Raw genomic sequence first — 22734 nt, forward strand, 5'->3', positions numbered from 1 at the left:
GTAAATATTTATTGTATATTCAATATATTGTAAATCTAATCTAAGTGACTTTTGAAGAAGGCTAAACTGACTGGTCCCCAGTTGAACATGGGGACTGTGAAATGTGGTTAACCCTTCTAGTTGAAATGCAATCAGCACGCTAACTGTGTCCAGCCCATATTAACAATGCTGTTTGTCAGCAGGGAATCAATGTCGTAAGTGTGTAGCAGCACGTAAAGCTAGCCTGCATCTCCAAAAGAAAAAGATGGCAGTGTAAGCAGGGAGCACATCAAGGCAATGCTATTCAATGAGAGGAACAGATAAAAAGATGCACAGCTGGGAGAGCATTCATTCATTGGCATACAGCTACCACTGAGCAAGCAGAATTAGCAGAACAAGTGTGCGCTTAGTCAACTGAAGTAGTTTTGACTCTCCAGTGATTATGGGAAAGGGAAAGAGTAAACATTGAGAGTATAGCTCACTACAAACAAGACAGCAGTTTGATATGGGATTAAAGTACTTTTTACAGAGTGATGAGTAGCAATGAGGTTCAACACCCACAGGAACAGATGCAGAACACTGGGCATTAGGGCAAGGTAGGGAATAGAGAGCCTGAAGTAATGAAGGCCATACTTATACCAAAGAAGAGGCTGCATAAACATGTCAGAGAGTTAGCAGTACACGAGACTGCTCCTATCTATGCAGATAGTAACATTGATTTATGACCTAATTGAGAAAGATCTCAGAGGACAGGTATCTAAATGTGGTCTGGTATTTATTCTTATCTGGCTTGTTCTGAGTAGGTTAGAAAGCCACAAAAGAACAAATTCAATTTTTACTTTTTCATGACATATTGGGAACTCAAGGGTTAAACATTCAACCACTAAAAGGACTCACTGCAGTAATGATTGTATGCCTGTCCTCGTATAGAATGGGATGGGACACCACAGTTTGGGGGGTTGGGGGGGTATAGTGTGGTGGGCACACTGACTCCCAGAGAACAGAATCCTCTGGAGCCACACATATGGATTTCACTTGCAGCCTCAGACAAAGGTGTTTGTACCTTCCTAGACAAAACTGATAGTCTTGTCCATAACCTTATTAACTCCCATTATCATGCTTCCCCTACCTACTAACATGGGCGTGTGAATCCAACAATGAGAACAAAGCAAAGTCCTTCTGCTAAATCTCTATCCATCAACATATGATTATGAGGAATACAATAACCAGTCCCTGTAAACCGTTCGCTAGTTATCACAGGAAATCGGCCAATCACTGGGCATTGTAAAATTGTAATTACCTACCTGAAACAATGTAACACCAATCAACCACGTGACCTGTCGACCTCTATTATTCTTTTAAAATTTACTGCCTTAGTGCATAGAGCAGAGACTCGTTGAGAAGAGCCACCACAAGTTGGCTACACGACTCCTTTGGTGTCACTGAGAATCTCTTGCCGGCTGTTCAATAAAGTATCAACTGTTGTACTGAAACTTGTCATCTGGATTTGTGGAAAAATTATTTCAATACTTCCAAAAATCTTAAGTGAGGTCTCAAGTAGTAGGACTTATGCAAGTCAATGATGTCCTATTTGTGAAAACTGGGCTTTACAATAAAAGTGAGATTTCCAATAAGTGTGCCAATGCAGGCTTATTCTGTGGTCTTTGTAGAATCATAGAACCCCTTTAGCAATGGTTTAGTGGTATTATCACTAGACTATTAACACAGTTAAAGTTCTGAAGACCCAGGTTTGAATCCCACCATAGCAGATGGTGTAAATGGAATTGAGTAAGAAAAATCTGGCATTATAAATCTACTGAAGATCATGATACTATTGTCAATTGTCAGAAAATTCATTTGGCTCACCTATGTCCTTCAGGGAAGGAAATCTGCCATCCCTACCTGGTCTGGCCTTCATGTGACTCCAGACCCACAGCAATATGCTTGACCCTTAACTGCCCTCCAAAAATATCTAGCAAGCCATTTCCACAGCAAACAAATGAATTGGATAGACCACCCAGCATTAACCTAGGCACCGAAAATGACAATGACAAAAACAGCCCAATCAATCCTGAAATTTTCCTCACTAATATCTGGGGGCTAGTGTCAAAATTGGGAGAGTTGTCTCCCAAACTAGTCAAACAACAGCCTGACATAGTCATACTCATGGATTCATACATCACAGAATCACTCAATGTCCCAGACACCACCATCACCATCCCTGGATATGCCTTGTCACATCGGTAGAACAGACCCAGCAGAGATGGCAGCATAGTGGTGTACTGTTGGGATAGAGTTGCACTGAGAGTCCTCAACATTGACTTCAGACTCCATGATTTCTCATGGCTTCAGGTTAGAGATGGGCAAGGAAACCTCTTGCTGAGAACCATGTACCATCCTCCCTCAGCAGAATGATCAGTAATCCATATTGATCAACACTTAGAGGAAGCGCTGAGCGTGGCACAAGTGGGGAATTTCAACGTCCACCACCAAGAGTGGCTCAGCAGCAGCACTATTGATTGAGCTGGTCGGGCCTAAAGGACACACCTGCTGGACTGGCTCTGAGGCAGGTGGAGGGAACCAACAGGAGGGAAAACACACTGGAGCTCACCTTTATCAATCTGACAGCTGCAGATGCATCTGTCCATGACAGTATTGGTAAGTGTGACCACCACACAGTCTTTGTGGAAATGAAGTCCTGCCTTCACATTTAGAATATGCTCCATCATGCTGTGAGGTATTATCACAGTGCTAAATGGGACAGACTTCAAACAGATCAAGCATCCCAAGACTGGGCATCCAGATGCGCTCTGGGCTATCATCGCAGCAAAATTGTAATCCAGCACAATCTGAAACCTCATGGCCCAGCATGTAACCTACTCAACCATTCCCATCAAACCAGAGGATCAACCCTGGTTCAATGGACAGTGCAGAGAGCAAAACTGAAAATGACCTGTCAACCTGGTGAAGCTACCAAACAGGATAAGCAGTAAGTGATTGACAGAGCTAAGTGATCCCAAATTTAATGCATCAGATCAAGCTCTGCAGTCCTGCTACATTCAGTCTTGGATGGTGGTGGACAATTAAACAACTCACTGGAAGAGGTGGCTCCATAAATCGCCCCATCCCCAATGATGAAAGAGTCCAACACACAAGTGCAAAAGATAAGGCTGAAGCATTCGCAATAATCTTCAGCCAGAAGTGCCAAGTGGATGGCTTCCTTCAGTGGTCCCCAGCATCAAAAATATCAGGCTTTAGCCAATTCAAATCACTCTGCGTGATATCAAGAAATAGTTAAAGACACTGAATACTACAAAGGCTATTGGCCCTGATAACATTCCAACAATATTACTGAGCATTTGTGCTCCAGAACATGCTGCTCCCCGGCCAAGCTATTCCAATGGTTATAACACTGGTAGCTCACGACAATGTGGAAACTTGCCCAGGTATGTCCTGTTCACAAAATGCAGGGTAAATCCAACCTGGCCAATTGCCATCCCATCAGTTGATTGTCAATAGTCAGTAAAGCAATGGAAGGTGCCATCAACAGTGCTATCAAACAGCACCTGGTCAGAGATGCGTAGTTTGGGTTCTGCCAGGGCACTTCAACTCCTGACCCCATTACAGTCTTGGTTCAAACTTGGATAAAAGAGCTGAATTCCAGAGGTGAGGAGAGAGTGACGTCCTTGACATCAAGGCTATATTTGACTGAGTGTGGTATTAAGCAGCCCTGACAAACTGGAATCAATGAGCGTTGGGAGCAAACACCCGCTGGTTAGAGTCATACCTAGCACATAAGAGAAGGGTTGTGGTTGTTGGAGGTCAGTCACCTCAGCTCCAGGGTATCCCTGCAGAAATTCCATAGGGTGGTGTCTTAGCCCAATCATCTTCAGCTGCTTCAACAATGACTTTCCCTCCATCAGAAGGTCAGAAGTGGGGATGTTCACTGATGATTGCACAAAGTTCAGCACCATTCGCAACTCCTCAAGCAGTTCATGTTCAAATGGAACAAAATCTAGACAATATCCAAGCTTGGGTTGAAAAATGGCAAGTAACATTCACGCCACACAAATGCCAGGCAATGACCATCTCCAAGAAAAGATGATCTAATCACCAGTCCTTGACATTCAATAGTGTACCATCACTGAATCCCCCACTGTCAACATCTTTGGAGTTACCATTGAACAGAAACTCAACCAGACTCGTTGCATAAGCACAGAGGCTACAGGCCCAGTTCAGAAGCTAGGAACTGTGGCAAGTAACTCATCGCCTGACTCCCCAAAGCTGTCCACCATCAACTCGAGGAGAAAGCGAGGTCTGCAGATGCTGGAGATCAGAGCTGAAAATGTGTTGCTGGAAAAGCGCAGCAGGTCAGGCAGCATCCAGGGAACAGGAGAATCGACGTTTCGGGCATAAGCCTGAAGAAGGGCTTATGCCCGAAACGTCGATTCTCCTGTTCCCTGGATGCTGCCTGACCTGCTGCGCTTTTCCAGCAACACATTTTCAGCACCATCTACTCGACTCAAGTCAAGAGTGTGAGGGAATACACCCCACTTGCCTGGAGGGGTATAAGTCCAACAACACTCAAGAAGCTTGTTACCATCCAGGACAAAGCAGCCCATTTGATTGGCACTACATCCTCAAGCATCCACTCTCTTCACCACCTTCAGTAGTAGTATGTACTATCTGCAAGATGCAATGCAGAAATTCACCTTAGACAGCATATTCCAAACCCACGATCGCTTCTACTTAAAAGAAGAATGTTAGCAGATACATGGGAACACTACCACCTGCAAGTTCTCCTCCAAGCCACTCACCATGCTGATTTGGAAATATATCACCTTTCCTTCACTGTTGCTGAGTCAAAATCCTGGAATTGCCTTCCTAAGGGCATTGTGGATCAACCTAAAGCATGTGGATTGCGAAGGTTCAAGGAGACAGTTCACCACCACTTTCTCAAGGGAAACCAGGGACAGACAATAAAAATGCTAGCCAACCAGAGATGTCCACATCTCATACGTGAATTAAAAAAAGTCACCTGTTCTCATTTTGAACCATTCCCTTCCCTTTAATGTAACTTCCATCTTTTTTGGTTTTTCTATTAAAGAATTGAAGGTCACACATCTTGGATCATGGCTGAACATCCCCAATGAACAATGACAGCGAATACCCTTGCCAACTTTAATACGTGCGGCATTATGAGTATTCTGTCTTGATGTATCACTACCTGGCATGGCAACCATACCATTCAAGATCGGTGACAGTTACAGAGAGTGGTGAACTTGGGCCGGAAAATCACAATGGCCATCCTCCCATCTACAGAATCCATCAATCAGGCCCACGGTCAAGGAAAGGCTGCCAGCCTTCTCAAAGATCCATCCCACCCTGGCAATGTTTTTCTACAACCTCTACCATTGGGGAGAAGGTGCAGAAGCCCGAGCACACACACCCAACCTATTTCAAAATAGTTTCTATTCTACTGTTGTTAGAATTTTGAATGGACTCACCAACTCTTAACATTCGCCTGTACCTGTGTTTTTGTTTTTGCCGCTGTTTACCTATTATTTACTTATCTATGCTACATAACTATGTGATCTGCCCGTATTGCTCGCAAGACAAAGCTTTTCACTGTACCTCAGTATTCATGACAATAAATTCAATTCAATTCATATCAATCACGAACAGAAATCACTTAAACGAACCACTCAATGCAATGAATTTCACTCTCAGGTACTCATGGTGCTTTCTTTGGGCATTACATAAAGTGCATGCCATCCCCTTTACAAAGGTGGTAGAGATATATTCAGAGAAGATTGTTTCAGAGTCAATGTGAATCCTCACAATGCCCTATTGCATAGATGTTCCCTAAGTTAGAGGAGTCAAGGCAGTCAATGATGATGCTGGTGCCCCATGAGAAATTGTACCTTCATTCTCATCGATGGGTTGCTTCAGTCCTTTAAAAATATTCCAGATCACTAGAGAGGGCCATCAACTAGGGCACAACAGCTTCCACTTCATGTCGAGCAATCCTTGCAAATGCTAAATGGTGAGCAATACCTCTCCCAGGGTTTCTACACTCTCCTCCTGAAAGTTAAAAAGAGAGATAAGACAAATGCTGACATCCCTCACCAATCTCAGCAGCTTAGTTAAATTGCATTTATCTGTGCAGCCAGCTCCTCGGGAGTATTAGTGATTTGAACCAAGCTGGCAAGCAGTAATTATCCAGGTAACCTTTCTCCCACATTTCAGAAAAAACACATGCCTTAAGATTGCTCAGTTGATGTTGCTGCCATAATTGGTGAACTGTCATCTGTTTGTTGTATTACCTTCTCCTTCCTCGAATTAATGTCTTGAACCTTTTATAGCATTGCAAGCAGTCATCTGCATGACACTGTTTCTGCCTGGGTACTCTGCCACTTCCAGCAAGATCCACTTGATTTTACTGAATGGCTTATTCCAACTAGTCACTGGGAACAAGACACCTTGCCTTTCTTACATCAACTCTGACATCATCTCAAGAATGCCATCATTAAACCTTGAGGTTATCTTATCATAGATTCCTGGCCTCTGCCTTTGCTGCTTCAATTCTCTCTGCCATCACCACTTTAAACCAAACCAAGGAATTGGAATCCCTTGTTAAATGGAAGAGGGCGGCCTATGTAAAGATGAGGCGTGAAGGTTCAATTGGGGCGATTGAGAGTTATAAGGTAGCCAGGAAGGACCTGAAGAGAGAGCTAAGAGCAGCAAGGAGGGGACATGAAAGGTCCTTAGTTGGTAGGATTTGGGAAAACCCTAAGGCTTTCTATAGGTATGTCAGGAAAAGAAGAATGACTAGGGTAGGAATAGGTCCAATCAAGGATAGTAGTGGGAAGTTGCGTGTGGAGGCTGAAGAGATTGGGGAGACACTGAATGAATACTTTTTGTCAGTATTCACTCAGGAACAGGACATTGTTGCCGATGTGAATACTGAGTCACAATTAAGTAGAATGAATGGCTTTGAGGTATGTAGGGAAGAGGTGTTGGAAATTCTGGAAAGGGTGAAAATAGATAAGTCCCCTGGGCCTGATGGCATTTATCCTAGGATTCTCTGGGAAGCAAGGGAGGAGATTGCAGAGCCATTGGCCTTGATTTTTATGTCCTCGTTGTCTACAGGAGTAGTGCCAGAAGACTGGAGGCTAGCAAATGTGGTTCCCTTGTACAAGAAGGGGAGTAGGGATAACCCTAGTAACTATAGGCCGGTGAGTCTCACTTCTGATGTGGGCAAAGTCTTAGAGAGAATTGTAAGGGATAGGATTTATGAACATCTGGATAGGAATAATGTGATCAAGGATAGTCAGCATGGTTTTGTGAAGGGCAGGTCGTGCCTCACAAACCTTATTGAATTCTTTGAGAAGGTGACTAAGGAGGTGGATGAGGGGAAAGCGGTAGATGTGGTATATATGGATTTTAGTAAGGCGTTTGATAAGGTTCCCCATGGTAGGCTACTTCAAAAAATACGGAGGGTATGGCATTGAGGGTGAGTTGGAGGTTTGGATTAGGAATTGGCTGGCTGGAAGAAGACAGAGGGTAATAGTTGATGGTAAAGGTTCATCTTGGAGTGCCGTTACTAGCGGTGTTCCGCAAGGATCTGTTTTGGGACCATTGCTGTTTGTCATTTTTTTAAATGTCCTGGAGGAGGGGCTAGAAGGTTGGGTGAGCAAGTTTGCGGATGATACGAAAGTCGGAGGAGTTGTTGATAGTGAGGAAGGATGTGGCAGGTTACAGCGGGATATAGATAAGCTGCAGAACTGGGCAGAAAGGTGGCAAATGGAGTTCAATGTAGTTAAGTGTAAGGTGATTCACTTTGGTAAGAGTAACAAAAAGATGGGGTACTGGGCTAATGGTCGGATACTTGATAGTGTGGATGAGCAGAGGGATCTTAGTGTCCATGTACACAGATCTTTGAAAGTTGCCACCCAGGTAAATAGTGCGGTGAAGAAGGCATATGGTGTACTGGCTTTTATTGGTAGAGGAATTGAGTTCCGGAGTCCTGAGATCATGTTGCAGTTGTATAAGACTCTGGTGCGACCGCATCTGGAGTATAGTGTGCAGTTTTGGTCGCCATACTATAGGAAGGATGTGGAGGCACTGGAACGGGTGCAGAGGAGGTTTACCAGGATGTTGCCTGGTATGGTAGGAAGATCGTATGAGGAAAGGCTGAGGCACTTGGGGTTGTTTTCATTGGAGAAATTAAGGTTTAGGGGTGACTTGAGAGAGGTGTACAAGAGGATTAGGGGTTTAGATAGGGTTGACCGTGAGAACTTTTTTCCACGTATGGAGTCAGCTATTACGAGGGGGCATAGCTTTAAATTAAGGGGTGGTAGGTATAGGACAGATGTTAGGGGTAGGTTCTTTACTCAGCGAGTCGTGAGTTCATGGAATGCCCTGCCAGTCGCAGTGGTGGACACTCCCTCTTTATGGGCATTTAAGCGGGCATTGGATAGGCATATGGAGGATAATGGGCTAGTGTAGGTTAGATGGGCTCGGATCGGCGCAACATCGAGGGCCATCGAGGAACATTCTTCTATGTTCTATGTTCTATAACACTTTCAGCCCTCCACCTCCATCATGCCTCAACTTCTAAATTAATTCCAAACACACCAGTTCGGACCAATCTCTGGGCAAATTACAACATGTGTCTCTATCCCCCTCACAGTAGGATCAGGACCAGGATGGTCCAAACAGTGGGGACTCAATACCAATGAAAATCCTGCCCATGATATCATGTCTGATTTTATGGATGGCAGTGATTTGGTACCATTACTGCACAGATGAAAATGGTAACTCCAAGGGAGTGAAAGACAGAATTTACATTTCCATAGTGCAAGTCACAGCATCAGGATGTCCAAAAGGGTTTTACAGCCAATTAAGTACAATGAGCTAATTAAATCTTGGTTTAGTATTTCATTTGAAATTCAGTAATTTCAGTCGTGCAGCACTTCTATATTGCTGATACTAAGAGTTAACAGGCCATTATTAATTAGTCTGCACACAGGACTGGACGAGCACATGCAGTGACACTTAAGTAATTAAGAAATGATGGTGTCCTGTCCAGTTGTAGGTAAGAGCACTGAGAGTCATAGAGATGTACAGCATGGAAACAGACCCCTCAGTCCAATCCGTCCATGCCGACCAGATATCCCAACCCAATCTAGTTCCACCTGCCAGCACCCGGCCCATATCCCTCCAAACCCTTCCTATTCATATACCCATCCAAATGCCTCTGAAGTGTTGCAATTGTACTAGCTTCCACCATTTCCTCTGGCAGCTCATTCCATACACATACCACCCTCTGTGTGAAAAAGTTGCCCAGTAGATCTCTTTTATATCTTTCCCCTCTCACCCTAAACCTATGCCCTCCAGTTCTGGACTCCCTGACCCCAAGGAAAAGACTTTGTCTATTTACCCTATCCACACCCCTCATAATTTTGTAAACCCCTATTAGGTCACCCCTCAGCCTCCAACTCTCCAGGGAAAACAGCCCCAGCCTGTTCAGCCTCTCCCCATAGCTCAAATCCTCCAAGCCTGGCAACATCCTTGTAAATCATTTCTGAGCCCTTTCAAGTTTCACAACATCATCTTTCCAGTAGGAATGGGGACCAGAATTGCATGCAATATTCCAACAGTGGCCTAACCAATGTCCTGTACAGCCGCAGCATGACCTCCCAACTCCTGTACTCAATACTCTGACCAATAAAGGAAAGCATACCAAATGCCTTCTTCATTATCCTATCTACCTGCGACTCCACTTTCAAGGAGCTATGAACCTGCACTCCAAAGTCTCTTTGTTCAGCAATACTCCCTAGGACCTTATCATTAAGTGTATAAGTCCTGCTAAGATTTGCTTTCTCAAAATGCAGCACCTCGCATTTATCTGAATTAAACTCCATCTGCCACTTCTCAGCCCATTGGCCCATCTGGTCCAGATCCTGTTGTAACCTGAGGTAACCCTCTTCGCTGTTCACTACACCTCCAATTTTGGTGTCATCTGCAAACTTACTAACTGTACCTCTTATGCTCGCATCCAAATCATTTATGTAAATGACAAAACGTAGAGGACCTAGCACCGGTCCTTGTGGCATCCACTAGTCACCGGCCTCCAATCTGAAAAACCCCTCCACCACCTGTTCTCCCCCGAAACAAATTATCTTCCTTTGCCTGAAATATATCTCATAGTTTGGTTGTAGTTCTGGCAAATGGAACAAGGCAAGTCCTTTTACTGCATTTCAGAGAGTTCAGACCACCACATAGTTGTTGTTCAGCATCAGCAACAAGTTTTGTGTTAAGTAAAACAACATTTTTTTAAATGCAGAGAAAATACTGTTACAGGGAGCCTGCGGAGTTTTTAGAACACAGGGTGAAGCCTAAGAAGCAAAAAACGTTGTGAATCACTGTCCTAGAATAACAGGGTCTTCTAAGTAAATATGAATGAGATAGTGCAGCGCATAAACACTAGCACAAGCCACCTGGAGGTGAATAACCTGTTTTGGTGCTGTATTACAAGTAATTATTTAGTAGGGCATCAAAACTAACATGGAAATAGAGATCCACTGAACAGCCCTAAGAAAAGCATGTCTTCCTACTCACCAGTGTCATATCTGTGGGTGGCAATGACTTGGCTTTTAATCAGAAATCTCTGATGTATTGTTAGCAGTGAATGATCTGTGTGCTGTTGCCTAGTTCCAACCGGAAGTTTCTATGGTAATACGTAACATCAGTAAAATGAGAACTGAAGAACAGACTTGCAGAGCAGAAGGGAAACTGGGTTCCTGTGTTAATGCTAAATCATCGGGCATTCTGTTAAAAGACTGTTCATGGATATTTATCTTCCCATCTTGTCAATTAGATATTTATACTGTAAGCATTCGTTGACGCTTAAACATCACGTTGAAAGTACAACACAGCTATAATTGATAATATTACTACTGCAAAACAACCGGCTCATTCATTATTAACAATTTTTTTTATTACTCGCGAAGAGATAATGAGACTGTCTTCCAGCGTTTTTGAAGGTGTCAGCCATGGCAGAGTCAGTATCTCTATTCCATCTGAATCAAAAGATCATGGGTTCAAGCCCCATTTCGGAAAGTTGATCATAAATCGCAATCTAATATTTGGCAAGCGCAGTGGGAGGGAGAGATGATGTGGGCTTTTTTAAAAAATAAAAATGATGTTTACCCAAAGTTCTGGTCGTAAAAGATTCCGTGGCACTAATGGGGGGGGGGGGAAGCAACATTTATTGCGAACGCCACCGCCAGGTGGAACAAGGAGCACACACGGTCAGGAAGACAGCGCTGCAGTACGACATTATTGGCCGGCAATGGAGCAGCAGCCGCCGCCTGTCACATAGATAGCGCTGCCGATATAATCACACAGTGATTACAGACACTGGGATCTGGGCCAGTCGAAGCTTCGCTTTCTTTCTCCCTTCCCCGGATTCAGCCAGCATGAGTGAGAAGTAACCCAAGGCAGCACACGGGATTGGTGACAGCTTCAGAAACGAAAAGGTGGGCAGTCTGTGCATCACATAATCATAGATACGTAATAGGGCAGAAGGAGGCCATTCAGCCCGTCGTGCCTTTATTGGCTCTTCAAACTTGCATCGTTGCCTCGTGTCAATCTCTCGCTATTCTCCAAAACCCTTTGAACACCATTTCTATCCAAATAATCACCCAATATTGTCAAGAATTCCTCAAATGAACCTGCTTTCACCACACTTCCTAGTAGTGCACCCTAACCAGCCGCAGTGGGAAAAGATTTTTTTTCCTCACAGTACCTTGGCTCTTTTGCACATCACTTTAAATCTATTCTCTCTCCTTCTCGTTCCTTTTACTATTGGGAACAACTTATTCCTATCTACTCTGTCCAGCCCTCTCATGATTTGAAAATCTCATCAATTTTTCTTCACACTCCTCTCTGCAGTGAACAGTCTCAATTTCTTCAATCTGTCTTCATATCTTGTAAATCACTTCTGCACTTCCTCCAATGTAGTCATCTTTCCTACAGTGTAGCATCCACAACTGTATACACAACACTGCAACTGAGGCCTAATAAGTGTCTTATACAAGTTCAAACATAACCCCTTTGTTGTTGTACTCTATGCTCCTATTAATAAAGCCAAGAACACCATATGCTTTATTAACTGCTTGTTCGCCACACCTTAAATGATGTTGATACATACACATCCAGGTCTCTCTGTTCCTGTACTCCTTTTAGAACTGTACGCTCTATTTTATACCATTTTTCAATGTTGTTCCTACCAAAATGCATCACTTCACATTTTTCTGCATTGAACCCTACCTGCCACCTATCTGTCCACTCTACAAACTGGTCAATGTTCTTTTGGAGTTCTACACTGTTCTCCTCACAGTTTACAATCCTTCCATGTTTCATGTCATCTGCATACTTTTAAATTATCCCCTGAAAATCAAGAGGTAGATCATTAATATATATCAGGAAAAGCAATGGTCTCAATATCAACCCCGGGGAATTCCCCTACAAACCCTCATCCAGTCTGAAAAATATCCATTGACCATTACTCTATTTCCTAACACTCAGCCACTTTTGTATCCGTGTTGCTGTTATCCTTTTTATACCATGGCCTATAACTTTCTTCATGTCTGTATTGCGGCACTGTATCAAATGATTTCAATGTCCGTGCATACCACATAAACAATGGCCTCATTAAGCCTTTCTGTTACTTCTTCAGAAAACTCCAGCAAGTTAGTTGAACACAATTTTTCCTTTAGAAATTTGTGTTGTTACTTCATAATCAACCCATCTTCTTCCATGTGATTGTTAGTTCTCTTCCAAATAATCTAGAAGCTTCCTCACCACTGACCTGAGTTTAATATGACACCAACTGACGCTGTCATCACTCCACATAGAACTTGTTGACATCTGCATTGCATGTGAAGACAAATCCTGAACCCTGTCATAGTCCAAAGATGTGCAGATCAGGTGGATTGGCCATGCTAAATTGCCCATAGTGTTAGATGCATTAGTCAGAGGAAAATGAGTCTGGGTGGGTTACTCTTCAGAGGGTCGGTGTGGACTTGTTGGGCCGAAAGGCCTGTTTCCACACTGTAGGGAATCTAATCTAAATAGCTGATGTCATGTGTACAAGTGCTGGCAGCTGTTTTATCAGTCATTCTGATGGTCCCAATAATTACTCCAAATCAAAAAAGAGCAGATGAGTTTTTCACAGGGTATTAGCTAACACTTATCATTCAATCACTAAAACAGGTGATCAAGACATTGGTACATTGTTATCTGTGGGATTTTATTCTCGAAAGTTGACTGCTGAGTTTCCTGCATTGCTACAGTTACTACATTTCAAAAGTCTTCAATTGGCTGCAAAGGGTTTGGGACATCCTGAAATTGGGAAAGCTCTGTCTTTTATTTAGGACGTAGTTCCATGGATTGACAGTTCTCAGCTTTGTTGCTAAGAGGTCCAGTAGAAATCTATCAAGGAAGACAGACACAGACTTCTCCATCATGTGAGGAGTCAAGAATGGTAATGATGACTGTGTAATGATCAGTGACTATCTCCACTTCTGACCTTATGTTGACCAGAGGAAAGTTTATTGATGAAACAGCTTGACAGGCCTGAGGATCTCCTTCACTGATATCATGCAGTTGAGATGACAATTATAACCAGCTACCTTGTGCTAGGTTTGGCTCCAGTCAGTAGAAACTTTTATCCCTGATTCCTATTGACTTCAGTTTTGCTAGTCTCCTTGATGCCATGTTCCATAAAATGCTGCTCTGATGTCATGGACAGTCAACTCTCATCTCATCTCTGGAATTCAGTTTCTGCTTATATTTGGGTGAAGGCTGTAATGAGGTCTGGAGCTGAGTGTTCCCGGTTGGAGACAAACTAAGCATCAGTGAGCAAGTGAGTAAATGCATTTTGATAGTACCTATCAATGGGGTAGTGCTGTTTAATTGTCAATAGCTTTAAAACTATCCTAATGACCAAAACTCAACTGATGGGATGGTAATTGGCTGGACTGAATTTCTTATTTTCTCTGCCTCAGCCATGGACAAGGATGCAAACCTGGGATTTCCATAATTCAAAAGGCTGAACGTTCGCTGGTTGACGGCTTCACTCCTTTGATTTTCTGACGGGGAAAGTGCAGAGAAAGTGATATTAATTTGTTAGCTCTTGCAAATTCCTAATACAGGCACAGTAGTCTAAATAGTGTTGTTCTATGCTGTAAGATTTGTGAATCTTACCTCAGGGGTATCCATCATTTTCTTCTAAACACTTTGGTAGAATTCATCTCTATTGATTTATCAAGTTCCTGTGAAGGTTAGATAAGTCAATACAGAACCAGGACACATGATTTTAACAAGCCAGTTGGCAGCTACCAAAGCCAGAGCAAGTCAATACCAGTGGGGCGCTGTCTTGTTCCCCAAGGATATCCAATACTTCCATTAATTTAATTGTATCTCAATCTAAGGTTGCCAAGTTTTTACTTGAATGCTGGCTGTAAAGCATGATTCCAACTGTTTAAAAGTTTGTCATTGAGAAAGTTGGCAGCTTGAGAGAATGACAACCAGCTAAAATCTCAAAGTGTGGTATTTAAGGAAGAATCATAGAATCCCTGCTGTGTGGAAGCAGGCCAGTTATCCTATCAAGTCCATACCAAATCTTGAAAAGCATCCCACCCAGACCCTTGCCCTATCCCTATAACTCTAGACCTACCATGGTGAATCCACTTAAACTACATTTTCCTGTACACCATGGTAAATTTAGCATGGCCAATCTACCTAACCAGCACATCTTTGGATGTGCAAGGAAACCCACACAGACAGTCACCCGAGACTGCAATCAAACCCAAGTTCCTGGTGCTGTGATGCAGCAGTTAAAACCACTAAGCCACCATGCCCCCCAGGAAGTGAACTCCTTTAGTCAAGTGTCTACAAAATGAATTTCTCCTTGAGCCTTATAATCAGCTTTGTTACTGGACTCTTTTTAAAAAAAAGCTGTCCACAAAATATGAACTTGACATTTTGGAGTTATAGAGTCTTAGAAATATACAGCATGGAAACAGACTCTTCAATCCAACTTGTCCATGCTGACCAGATATCCTAACCTAATTTAGTCCCATTTGCCAGCATTTGGTCCATATCCCTCTAAATCCTTTCTATTCAAATATCCATCCAGATGCTTTTTAAATGTTGTAATTGTACCAGCCTCCCCCACTTCATTTGGCAGCTCATTCCATAATCTGAAATGGGCTGCTCTAATTAAATAGTTAAAAATTGTGTCACTGGATCAAATTCCACGACAGTGACATAGAACATTCGTGGAAAGGTGCAAACTGCTAAATTACAATTTTGTATTGGTCAAGAGATTTGACTGGACATTGTACAATCTGAGGGACTCAAATGCCTGTAGAAAATTGGAAGGAAGAAATCGAAGAAAAAGTACTTTCAACTTTCACCATCTCAGCACGGCATTTAATGATCAATTAAGCACGTTTGCAGTGTAAACACTTATTACATAGAAAATGTGGCCGCCAATTTACACAAGTTCACACAAACAGCAATGTGATCACCAGATAACCTATTTCATTGTTCCTGTGAGGGATAAATATTGTTCAGAATAGCACTACTCCTCTTCAAAGTTTTGACATTAATCTTTTATGTCCAGCTGAGAGGGAAGACAGTTACCAACTGATCTGAAAACCAACAGCTTTCCTTCTGTACTGTACTGGGGTTTCCACCTTGACACATGGTCAAGTTACAAGAGTGGAACTAGAAAATATAATCTTCTAACCCAGCAGTGAGATAGTTGCCCATGGAGCTAGGGCTGATACCATCTTTGCATTGATCCCGAGCTTGCACTTGTCACTGTCCAAATCTCAGAGCTCTCAAAGGAAAAGCAAATGAAATTGGTTAAGATAGTCATCCATGTTGATTAGAAATAGTATGGAACATGTGCAGTAAATGGCAAGAAGTACACTAATGTATTTTATATTTCAAAAACAAAACAATGTTATTAATTGTTTAACCATGATTTTCTGCTTGAAAGTTCGAAAATGAATTAACTTGTCCTATCACCCATGGCTAACATTCCTCTTCAGGAATTGGAGAAATTAAATTAAGATTTACGTTTGCTGTGAAACTATTTTATTATCTGTGTCATTGGCTTTAAGGAAAGTTTTTAAAAATATATTATTTTAAATTACCTTTCAGGGCAATTTTGACCTAAGTTTTTGACTGAAAAACTATGGGCAATTGTTCAAAAAGGACAATTTTGTATCAGCTGATAGCATAAAATGGATATTATTGGATCATCTGCCCATTATATAACTCACTGAGATTGATTGATTTAAATGGAAATTTAAAAAGGGAGAGATTCATAATATCTCATTCAACATTATCTAATTAGTATTAATACATATCTCAACATTGGCTGTTAGAATATTCTCTGTTTGACACTATTCCCTTTTAAACAGAATTATCCAAAGTCAAAGCAAATCCCATAGTTGCAATCTGTTGCTTCCAAGAGAAAATAAGGGTCTACCTCTCTCTCAGTCTCTCACCTCATGTTTTCTCTCTCTCTCTTTCAGATATGCTAACGGAGAATAGTAATGGTTTTTCTCCAAACAGATTTACTCTACCGAGTTCAATGGGCCTGTGGAATTCACCTCCACAGATGTAGTTGAGGCCAGAACATTATGTGTTTTCAAGGAGGTAGAAATACCTCTTGAGGCTAAAGGATCTGAGTAGGGGTGAGGGTGATGTGATTAGGATATTGAACTTGATGATCAGATTGAATGGCAGAGCAGACTCAAGGATTTGAATGGCCCACTTCTGCTCCTATCTTCTATGTTTCGATATAAGCCTGAAAACCTTACGAGGAATCAGGAAGGAAAAACTTGCAATATCCCGTTATTTGTAACTAATGTGCAATTCGTAGCATGGTGTTACAAACACCGCGTTACTTGATTCTTACTCTGATGTTGAAAGTAAAACTAAGAATCTGAGAATATAGAAGTGAGTTTGCCTCTCTTAATTGACCTGAAACTCCAACTGGCCCTATGCTCAATTCCTTTTGTTTCCAGAGGTACATTTAATTGCCTTCCAAACAAATTAATATTTCTGCTTTAAGTGATGTAATAAGAAATGTTGTAGCTCTTTCAATAGCAATAATGTATTACAAACAGTAGGGCTTCAGTGGAGTAGTGAGAGTGTCCCTACATCTGAGCCACCAGTCCCAGGTTTAATTCCCACCTTAACCAGAAATCCATAAAGTCGCCATAGTCTTGCCAGACCTCAGGACTGGCTGCTTTCTCCGAACAGAAGATGACTGGTAGTGGTTTAATCTGATGATCATCATACCTTAAGTAAGGGGGACGTTGAGAAGGAGAGTCCTTCATGGTATCCTCAGCCAGTGTGGGAATTAAGTACCATAAATCAGCTTCCAGCCAAAGAGATGTATAATAACTCTTCTGAACAGACTGATCAGAAAATACTTATATTACAAACATGGATATATCAAAATATTTTAGGCCTTGAAGGAATAATTTGGCCCATTGTGTCCTTGCAAACATTACAATTCTTTCCTCGTCAAACTGTATCTGATGGTAATTAATTGTTGAAAATTATTTTATCTTCCTGTGCAATTTTCCTGTCCTTCTAACATGACCATGGGACCTTTTAAGCTTGAACTAATGAAATGGACAAACTTGGTTTTAGTTGGCTGTCTCACATTATATGAAGCAAATAGGATTTGTGGACTGATAGTTTAAAGCAATGCAAGGTTATTAATATAAATGAGATAATAATCAAAAGTCAAAACCTCATAAGCTGGCCCTTTTTCTAGTCCAGAAGCAGATGTAAAAGTGTTTGATCTATTAGAATTCTATGTAATAAGACTGAATGTCACTAGAATTTCATATAGTGTGTATGAACTGAGAGGAAATTGATCTCTCTGGATGTTGTTCAGTCTTGCTACTTGTGGAAGAGTTGTACATGAAACTGAACATAGTACAATTGTTAGTGGATATCCCCATCTCTGACCTTGTGACAAAAGGAAGGTTATTGATGAAGTATTGAAAATGGTTGGCTCAGAAGTCTACCCTTGATCTGAAGATTTCCGAAAGCAATGATCTGGGACTGAGATGGTTTATCTCTAATAATCACAATCTTTAAGGTATGTTTGACTTCAACAAGTCAATTCCCAATTACTTCAGCTTTGTAAGTTTACTTAATGCCACATTCTTTCAAGTGCTGCATTGATGTTAAAGTCAGTCACTCTCACCTCAATTCTAAAAATTAACTATTTTTCCATTTTGAACCAAGGCTGGGATTAAGTCTGGAGCCAAGTGGGATGAACGTGAAATGAGCATCAGCATACAAGGTTGTTGCTGAATAAATGCTATTTGATTGCACTGTCAACATCTCCTTCCATTGTTTCGTTAATGGCTGTAAGTAAATGGATTCTATTCATTTGAATTGTATGCAATATGAGCGAATGCAAAAGAATTTGATCCTTTTGAATTTGGGACAATAGATCAGAATGCAAAACATTTTTTGATATATTTTAAAGCTGCCATCATGTGCAATGCCATAACTAGTTGCAGTTGAGTGCAAAACATAAGACAGTTGCACCTGACTGAATGTGGAAAAAATGACCACATCTATTGCGCTAAATATATTCCACATAGGAACCAAGTAACCAAACTAAACAAAATTTGTACACTAAATCTTAAACTGATCGCAAGATCTGGGAAAACACAACATTGGTGCACACCATGTATAAACCATCTGAAAATTTTGTTTCAAACTGGTTCTTCCGATGACTGTTAAATGGCATGACTGGTGCAGTGTTATCTGACAATTAATCTGCTTTATTTTAATTGAAACCAGGGACCAAAGAAGTTTACAGATTGATTATTATTGGTGCTAAGATTCTCAGATCTTCCAACTAGTTTAAAATTTAATGTTATACTGACATCATGAGTGCAACTGCAAGTGAGTAGAGGGATCATGGTGGCCATTTTTCAGTTGAAAGAATACACTGATATTTGAATCACTTCAGGAAATGATTGTTCAGCAAATGAAAAGACTAGTATATGGTCCAGTTTAATGTCATTTCACATGTCAAGCTAGAGACTCAGTTGTATAAACAATAACAAATACTGCATATGAAGTCAATGTTGGAATGGATGGAGGCATTAGCTAGGCACTATTCTTGCTTTTTCCGAAGGCAATTGACTCTGTTAACCTCAAATCACTTGATAACAGAGACTCATCTATTTGAGTCTATCCAAGATTGATTTCAACTCATGTACTGGGGTCCTGCTTACATTTCCGAGACACCCGCACCAATCAACCAAACCACCCCGTGGCCCAACATTTCAACTCACCGCCACTCCCTCACCACCAGACGCATGGAGGAAGAAGATGAGGCGTTCTTCCTCCAGGCATTGGGTGGTGAGGGAGTGGCGGTGGAGGAGGCCCAGGACCTGCATGTCCTCGGCAGAGTGGGAGGGTTGAAGTGTTCCGCCTCGGAACACTTCAACCCCAGGGCATCAATGTGGACTTCAACAGCTTCCTCATTTTCCCTTCCCCCACCTCATCCTAGTTTCAAACCTCCAGCTCAACACTGTCCCCTAGTCTTGTCCGGACTTGTCCGACCTGCCCAGCTCCTTTTCCACCTATCCACTCCACCCTCTCCTCCCTGACCTATCACCTTCATCTCCTCCCCCACTGACCTATTGTACTCTATGCTACTCTCTCCCCACCCCCCCCCCCCCCCCCCCCCCCTAGCTTATCTCTCCACGCTTCAGGCTCTCTGCCTTTATTCCTGATGAAGGGCTTTTGCCCGAAACGTCAATTTTGCTGAAGCTCCTCGGATGCTGCCTGAACTGCTGTGCTCTTCCAGCACCATTGATCCAGAATCTGGTTTCCAGCATCTGCAGTCATTGTTTTTACCATTGTATCTTTGCTGACTCTCCAAAGAAGCAACTCACCTGATACTGCTGCCCCATCTAATCCCAGTAGCCCTACACACTCTTCCATTTTCATATCAATTTAATTTCATATTGAATACTTCAACTGAATTTGCCTCTACCACACTTTCAGACAGTGCATTCCAGCTCTTAACCACTCTCAGTTCCTCATGTTGCTATTGCTTCTTTTGCTAATTACATGAAACCTGTGCCCTGTAGTTTACAATCCTTCCACATTTCTCTTACCTACTGTCTAGATCCCTCATGATTTTGAATAGCACAATCAAGTCTCTTTTCAATGTTCTGTTCTCAGTCCCACTTTCTTCAGTGTATCAACATAACTGAAGTTCCTCATCCTTGAACAATTCTCATTGAACTTTTTTTACATCCTCTAAATACTTTCATGTCTTTCCTAATGCGTGATATCCTAATTGTCCACAATACTCTAGTTAAGACCAAACTAGTATTTTATACATGTTTAACATAACTTCTTTGCTCTTGTATTCTCTACCCCGTAGATAATGTCCAAGATTCCATATGCCTTCTTCCAAACTTTTCCACTACCTTCAGTGATTTAATCTATCCATTGGTCCATTCATTCCACAAACCTGCCTATGTCTTATTGAAGTTCTACATTATCCTCCTCATAGTTCACAATAATTACAAGCTTATGTTGTCTTCAAATTATGCTGAATACACCAAGATCTGGATCATTACAATGTATCAGGAAGAGCAAGGATCGTAACATTGACCTTGGGAACTCCACTGTAAACCTTTCGCCTGCCAGAAAAACAGTAGTTAACCATTACCCTATGTTTCCTGCCACTCAGCCAACTTCATATCTATGTTGCTATTGTTCCTTTTATTGCACTTCTTGTGCTCCAACTTTGCTCAGGTCTTCTAGCCACGTCCAATACATCAACAGCTTAACCCTGTTGCCTCATTAAAAAAAGTCAGTTAAACAGTATTTGCCCTTAATAAGTCTATGCTAGCTTTCATTTAATTAACCCATTTGCCCAAATCACCATTCACTTTGTCCCATATTATTGTTTCTGTAAGTTTCCCCACCATTGCAGTTACACTGACTGGCCTGCAGCTGTTTGGTTTATCTTACACTTTTTTCGAGTGATTAGGAAGGGGTTTGATGCCTTTGAATTGAATGTGAATGGGAAGTGTTTTATTTTGCTCTGTATTAATTGCGTAAATGAAGAATTTTAAGCTTTTGGATTTTGATATTGAAACAGGACTATGTTATCAACACTAACTGGATCTGCCTCCCTCCAATAAATTGACGCTTCTTTTAGTACACAGTAAAGATAAATTGTAACTTTTGGAAAATATGACAAGGTATCTTTTTACACACAACAAATCCCATTTTTCCCCACCCGTATAAGGGCATCCATTAGCATTTTAAACAAATGCAGTTCTAGTGGATTAATGATCAACAAATCTAACGGGGCCTTGTACTTCTAATTAAATCATCTATAATTCATTCAAAAAAAAAGAAAAATGCACAAGGATGACCAGCTTTTGGAAGCAGGGTCTGAACTGAGCTCCTCCTCTTCATTCTCACAGTCCCAGCACAATCCGACAGCAGACTGTGGGGCAGCCAGCTCACAAGACGCTGAACTGCATCTTAAACAGACACTGAGAGAGAGAGTGTGTGTCTACCTGACAGGAGGAAGTACCTCTTCAATAAGGACCTCCTCCCCCTTCCCAAGCTGTGAGGTATCTGGGACTTAGCCATGTGAAAAAAAATACAGCACTGGGTAGACCTCAGTGCTTAGTACCCATCCATCCAGGTGCCATTGGTCTTTAACTGTTTTTTCCCCTCTCTTTCTGAGAGTTGGAACAACATGGCTGCTGAGATTGCGCAGAAAGAATGAAGAGTTAATAAAAATTCTGCATTTTTCTCTCTCTCTCTCTCTGGATTTCTGAAGGATCCGGATTGTGTTTTTTTGGATTCTACCACCAACTCCCTCCTCCCCCACTTCCCTGTCTTTTCCCTCTTTCTCCCTCTCTGTCACACACACACATTCCCTGTGGAACAGATAAAGAAGACCTAGGAAGCAGAAAATGACTGCAGGTAAATCTTGCAAGCTGTTAGGAGTGCCCGCAACAAACAACAAAAAAAAAAGCACCTACCCAGGGCGGGGGCAAAGAATTGCTGTGAATTAATGCGTCTCGGAAGATGGGGGAGGGGAGGCGGAGGGTATGTCGGAGAGAATCGGAAACGATCCTCATCTGGATCGGCGTCTCCGAGACCATGTCTTAAGTAGCCAGTGTTAGCTGTTTTTCCTGCCTCTCTAACGCATGCTTTCGATGTTCGATTTCTTCTTGCAACAGGGAAACTGAAAGGGACCAGCTGCTCGTTTCAGCCCCCCGACATTGTTCATTTCAGGATCTAATGTGTTTTAAGAGTAGCAAGGGGAAGGATTGTGTGATGGGAGAAATCTTGCTTAGAACTACAGGGAGACAACATCCAATGTAAGTCTATTTGGCTTTTGAATTTTCTCTGCAATGCTTCTCTCTCTGGCGTGTCTTTGAACAGCAGAGGCCCCTTTGCTCACTGCTGTTGGTTGATGCAGTCTCTACTGCTGTGTATACAGACAAGCTGTTATAGGGTGGCCTGTCTACTAGCATCTAGAGGGCTGGCAATGCAAATTGCAGCCCACAGATTATTTTTCCCCCCGATTTAAAGTGTTAACTGTCTGTCTTAAGAAGCATTGGCAGAGATATGGAGGGG

General features: G+C 42.0%; 1 protein-coding gene and 1 long non-coding RNA gene across 4 annotated transcripts in view; one reads left to right on the forward strand and one right to left on the reverse strand.

Annotated features, from left to right (window-relative positions):
* Positions 1-1305: 1305 nt before the first annotated feature.
* LOC148146589 (uncharacterized) lies at positions 1306-10668 on the reverse strand. Its single transcript, XR_015760624.1, has 3 exons — positions 10606-10668; positions 5904-6063; positions 1306-1439 (listed from the first exon to the last, which is right to left on the reverse strand). It is a non-coding gene; the product is annotated as an uncharacterized LOC148146589 (long non-coding RNA).
* A 905-nt stretch (positions 10669-11573) lies between these two features.
* The window catches only part of rai1 (retinoic acid induced 1), a 60535-nt gene continuing 49374 nt past the window's right edge, over positions 11574-22734 (forward strand). Inside the window, exons 1-4 of one of the 3 annotated variants that reach the window (XM_087997735.1) lie at positions 11574-13915; positions 16602-18187; positions 18337-18461; positions 22335-22475. The gene's annotated coding sequence lies outside the window, so the exon portion shown is untranslated. Of the gene's footprint in view, positions 13916-16601; positions 18188-18336; positions 18462-21744; positions 22075-22334; positions 22476-22734 lie in introns of those variants that run through there. The other 2 variants (XM_043711805.2, XM_087997736.1) reach the window with 2 other exon arrangements.

The sequence above is a fragment of the Chiloscyllium plagiosum genome, unplaced genomic scaffold, assembly GCF_037043375.1.
Source record: "Chiloscyllium plagiosum isolate Xiang-an unplaced genomic scaffold, Cpla_swu_hap1 HiC_scaffold_20, whole genome shotgun sequence".
NCBI classification, from domain to species: Eukaryota; Metazoa; Chordata; class Chondrichthyes; order Orectolobiformes; family Hemiscylliidae; genus Chiloscyllium; species Chiloscyllium plagiosum.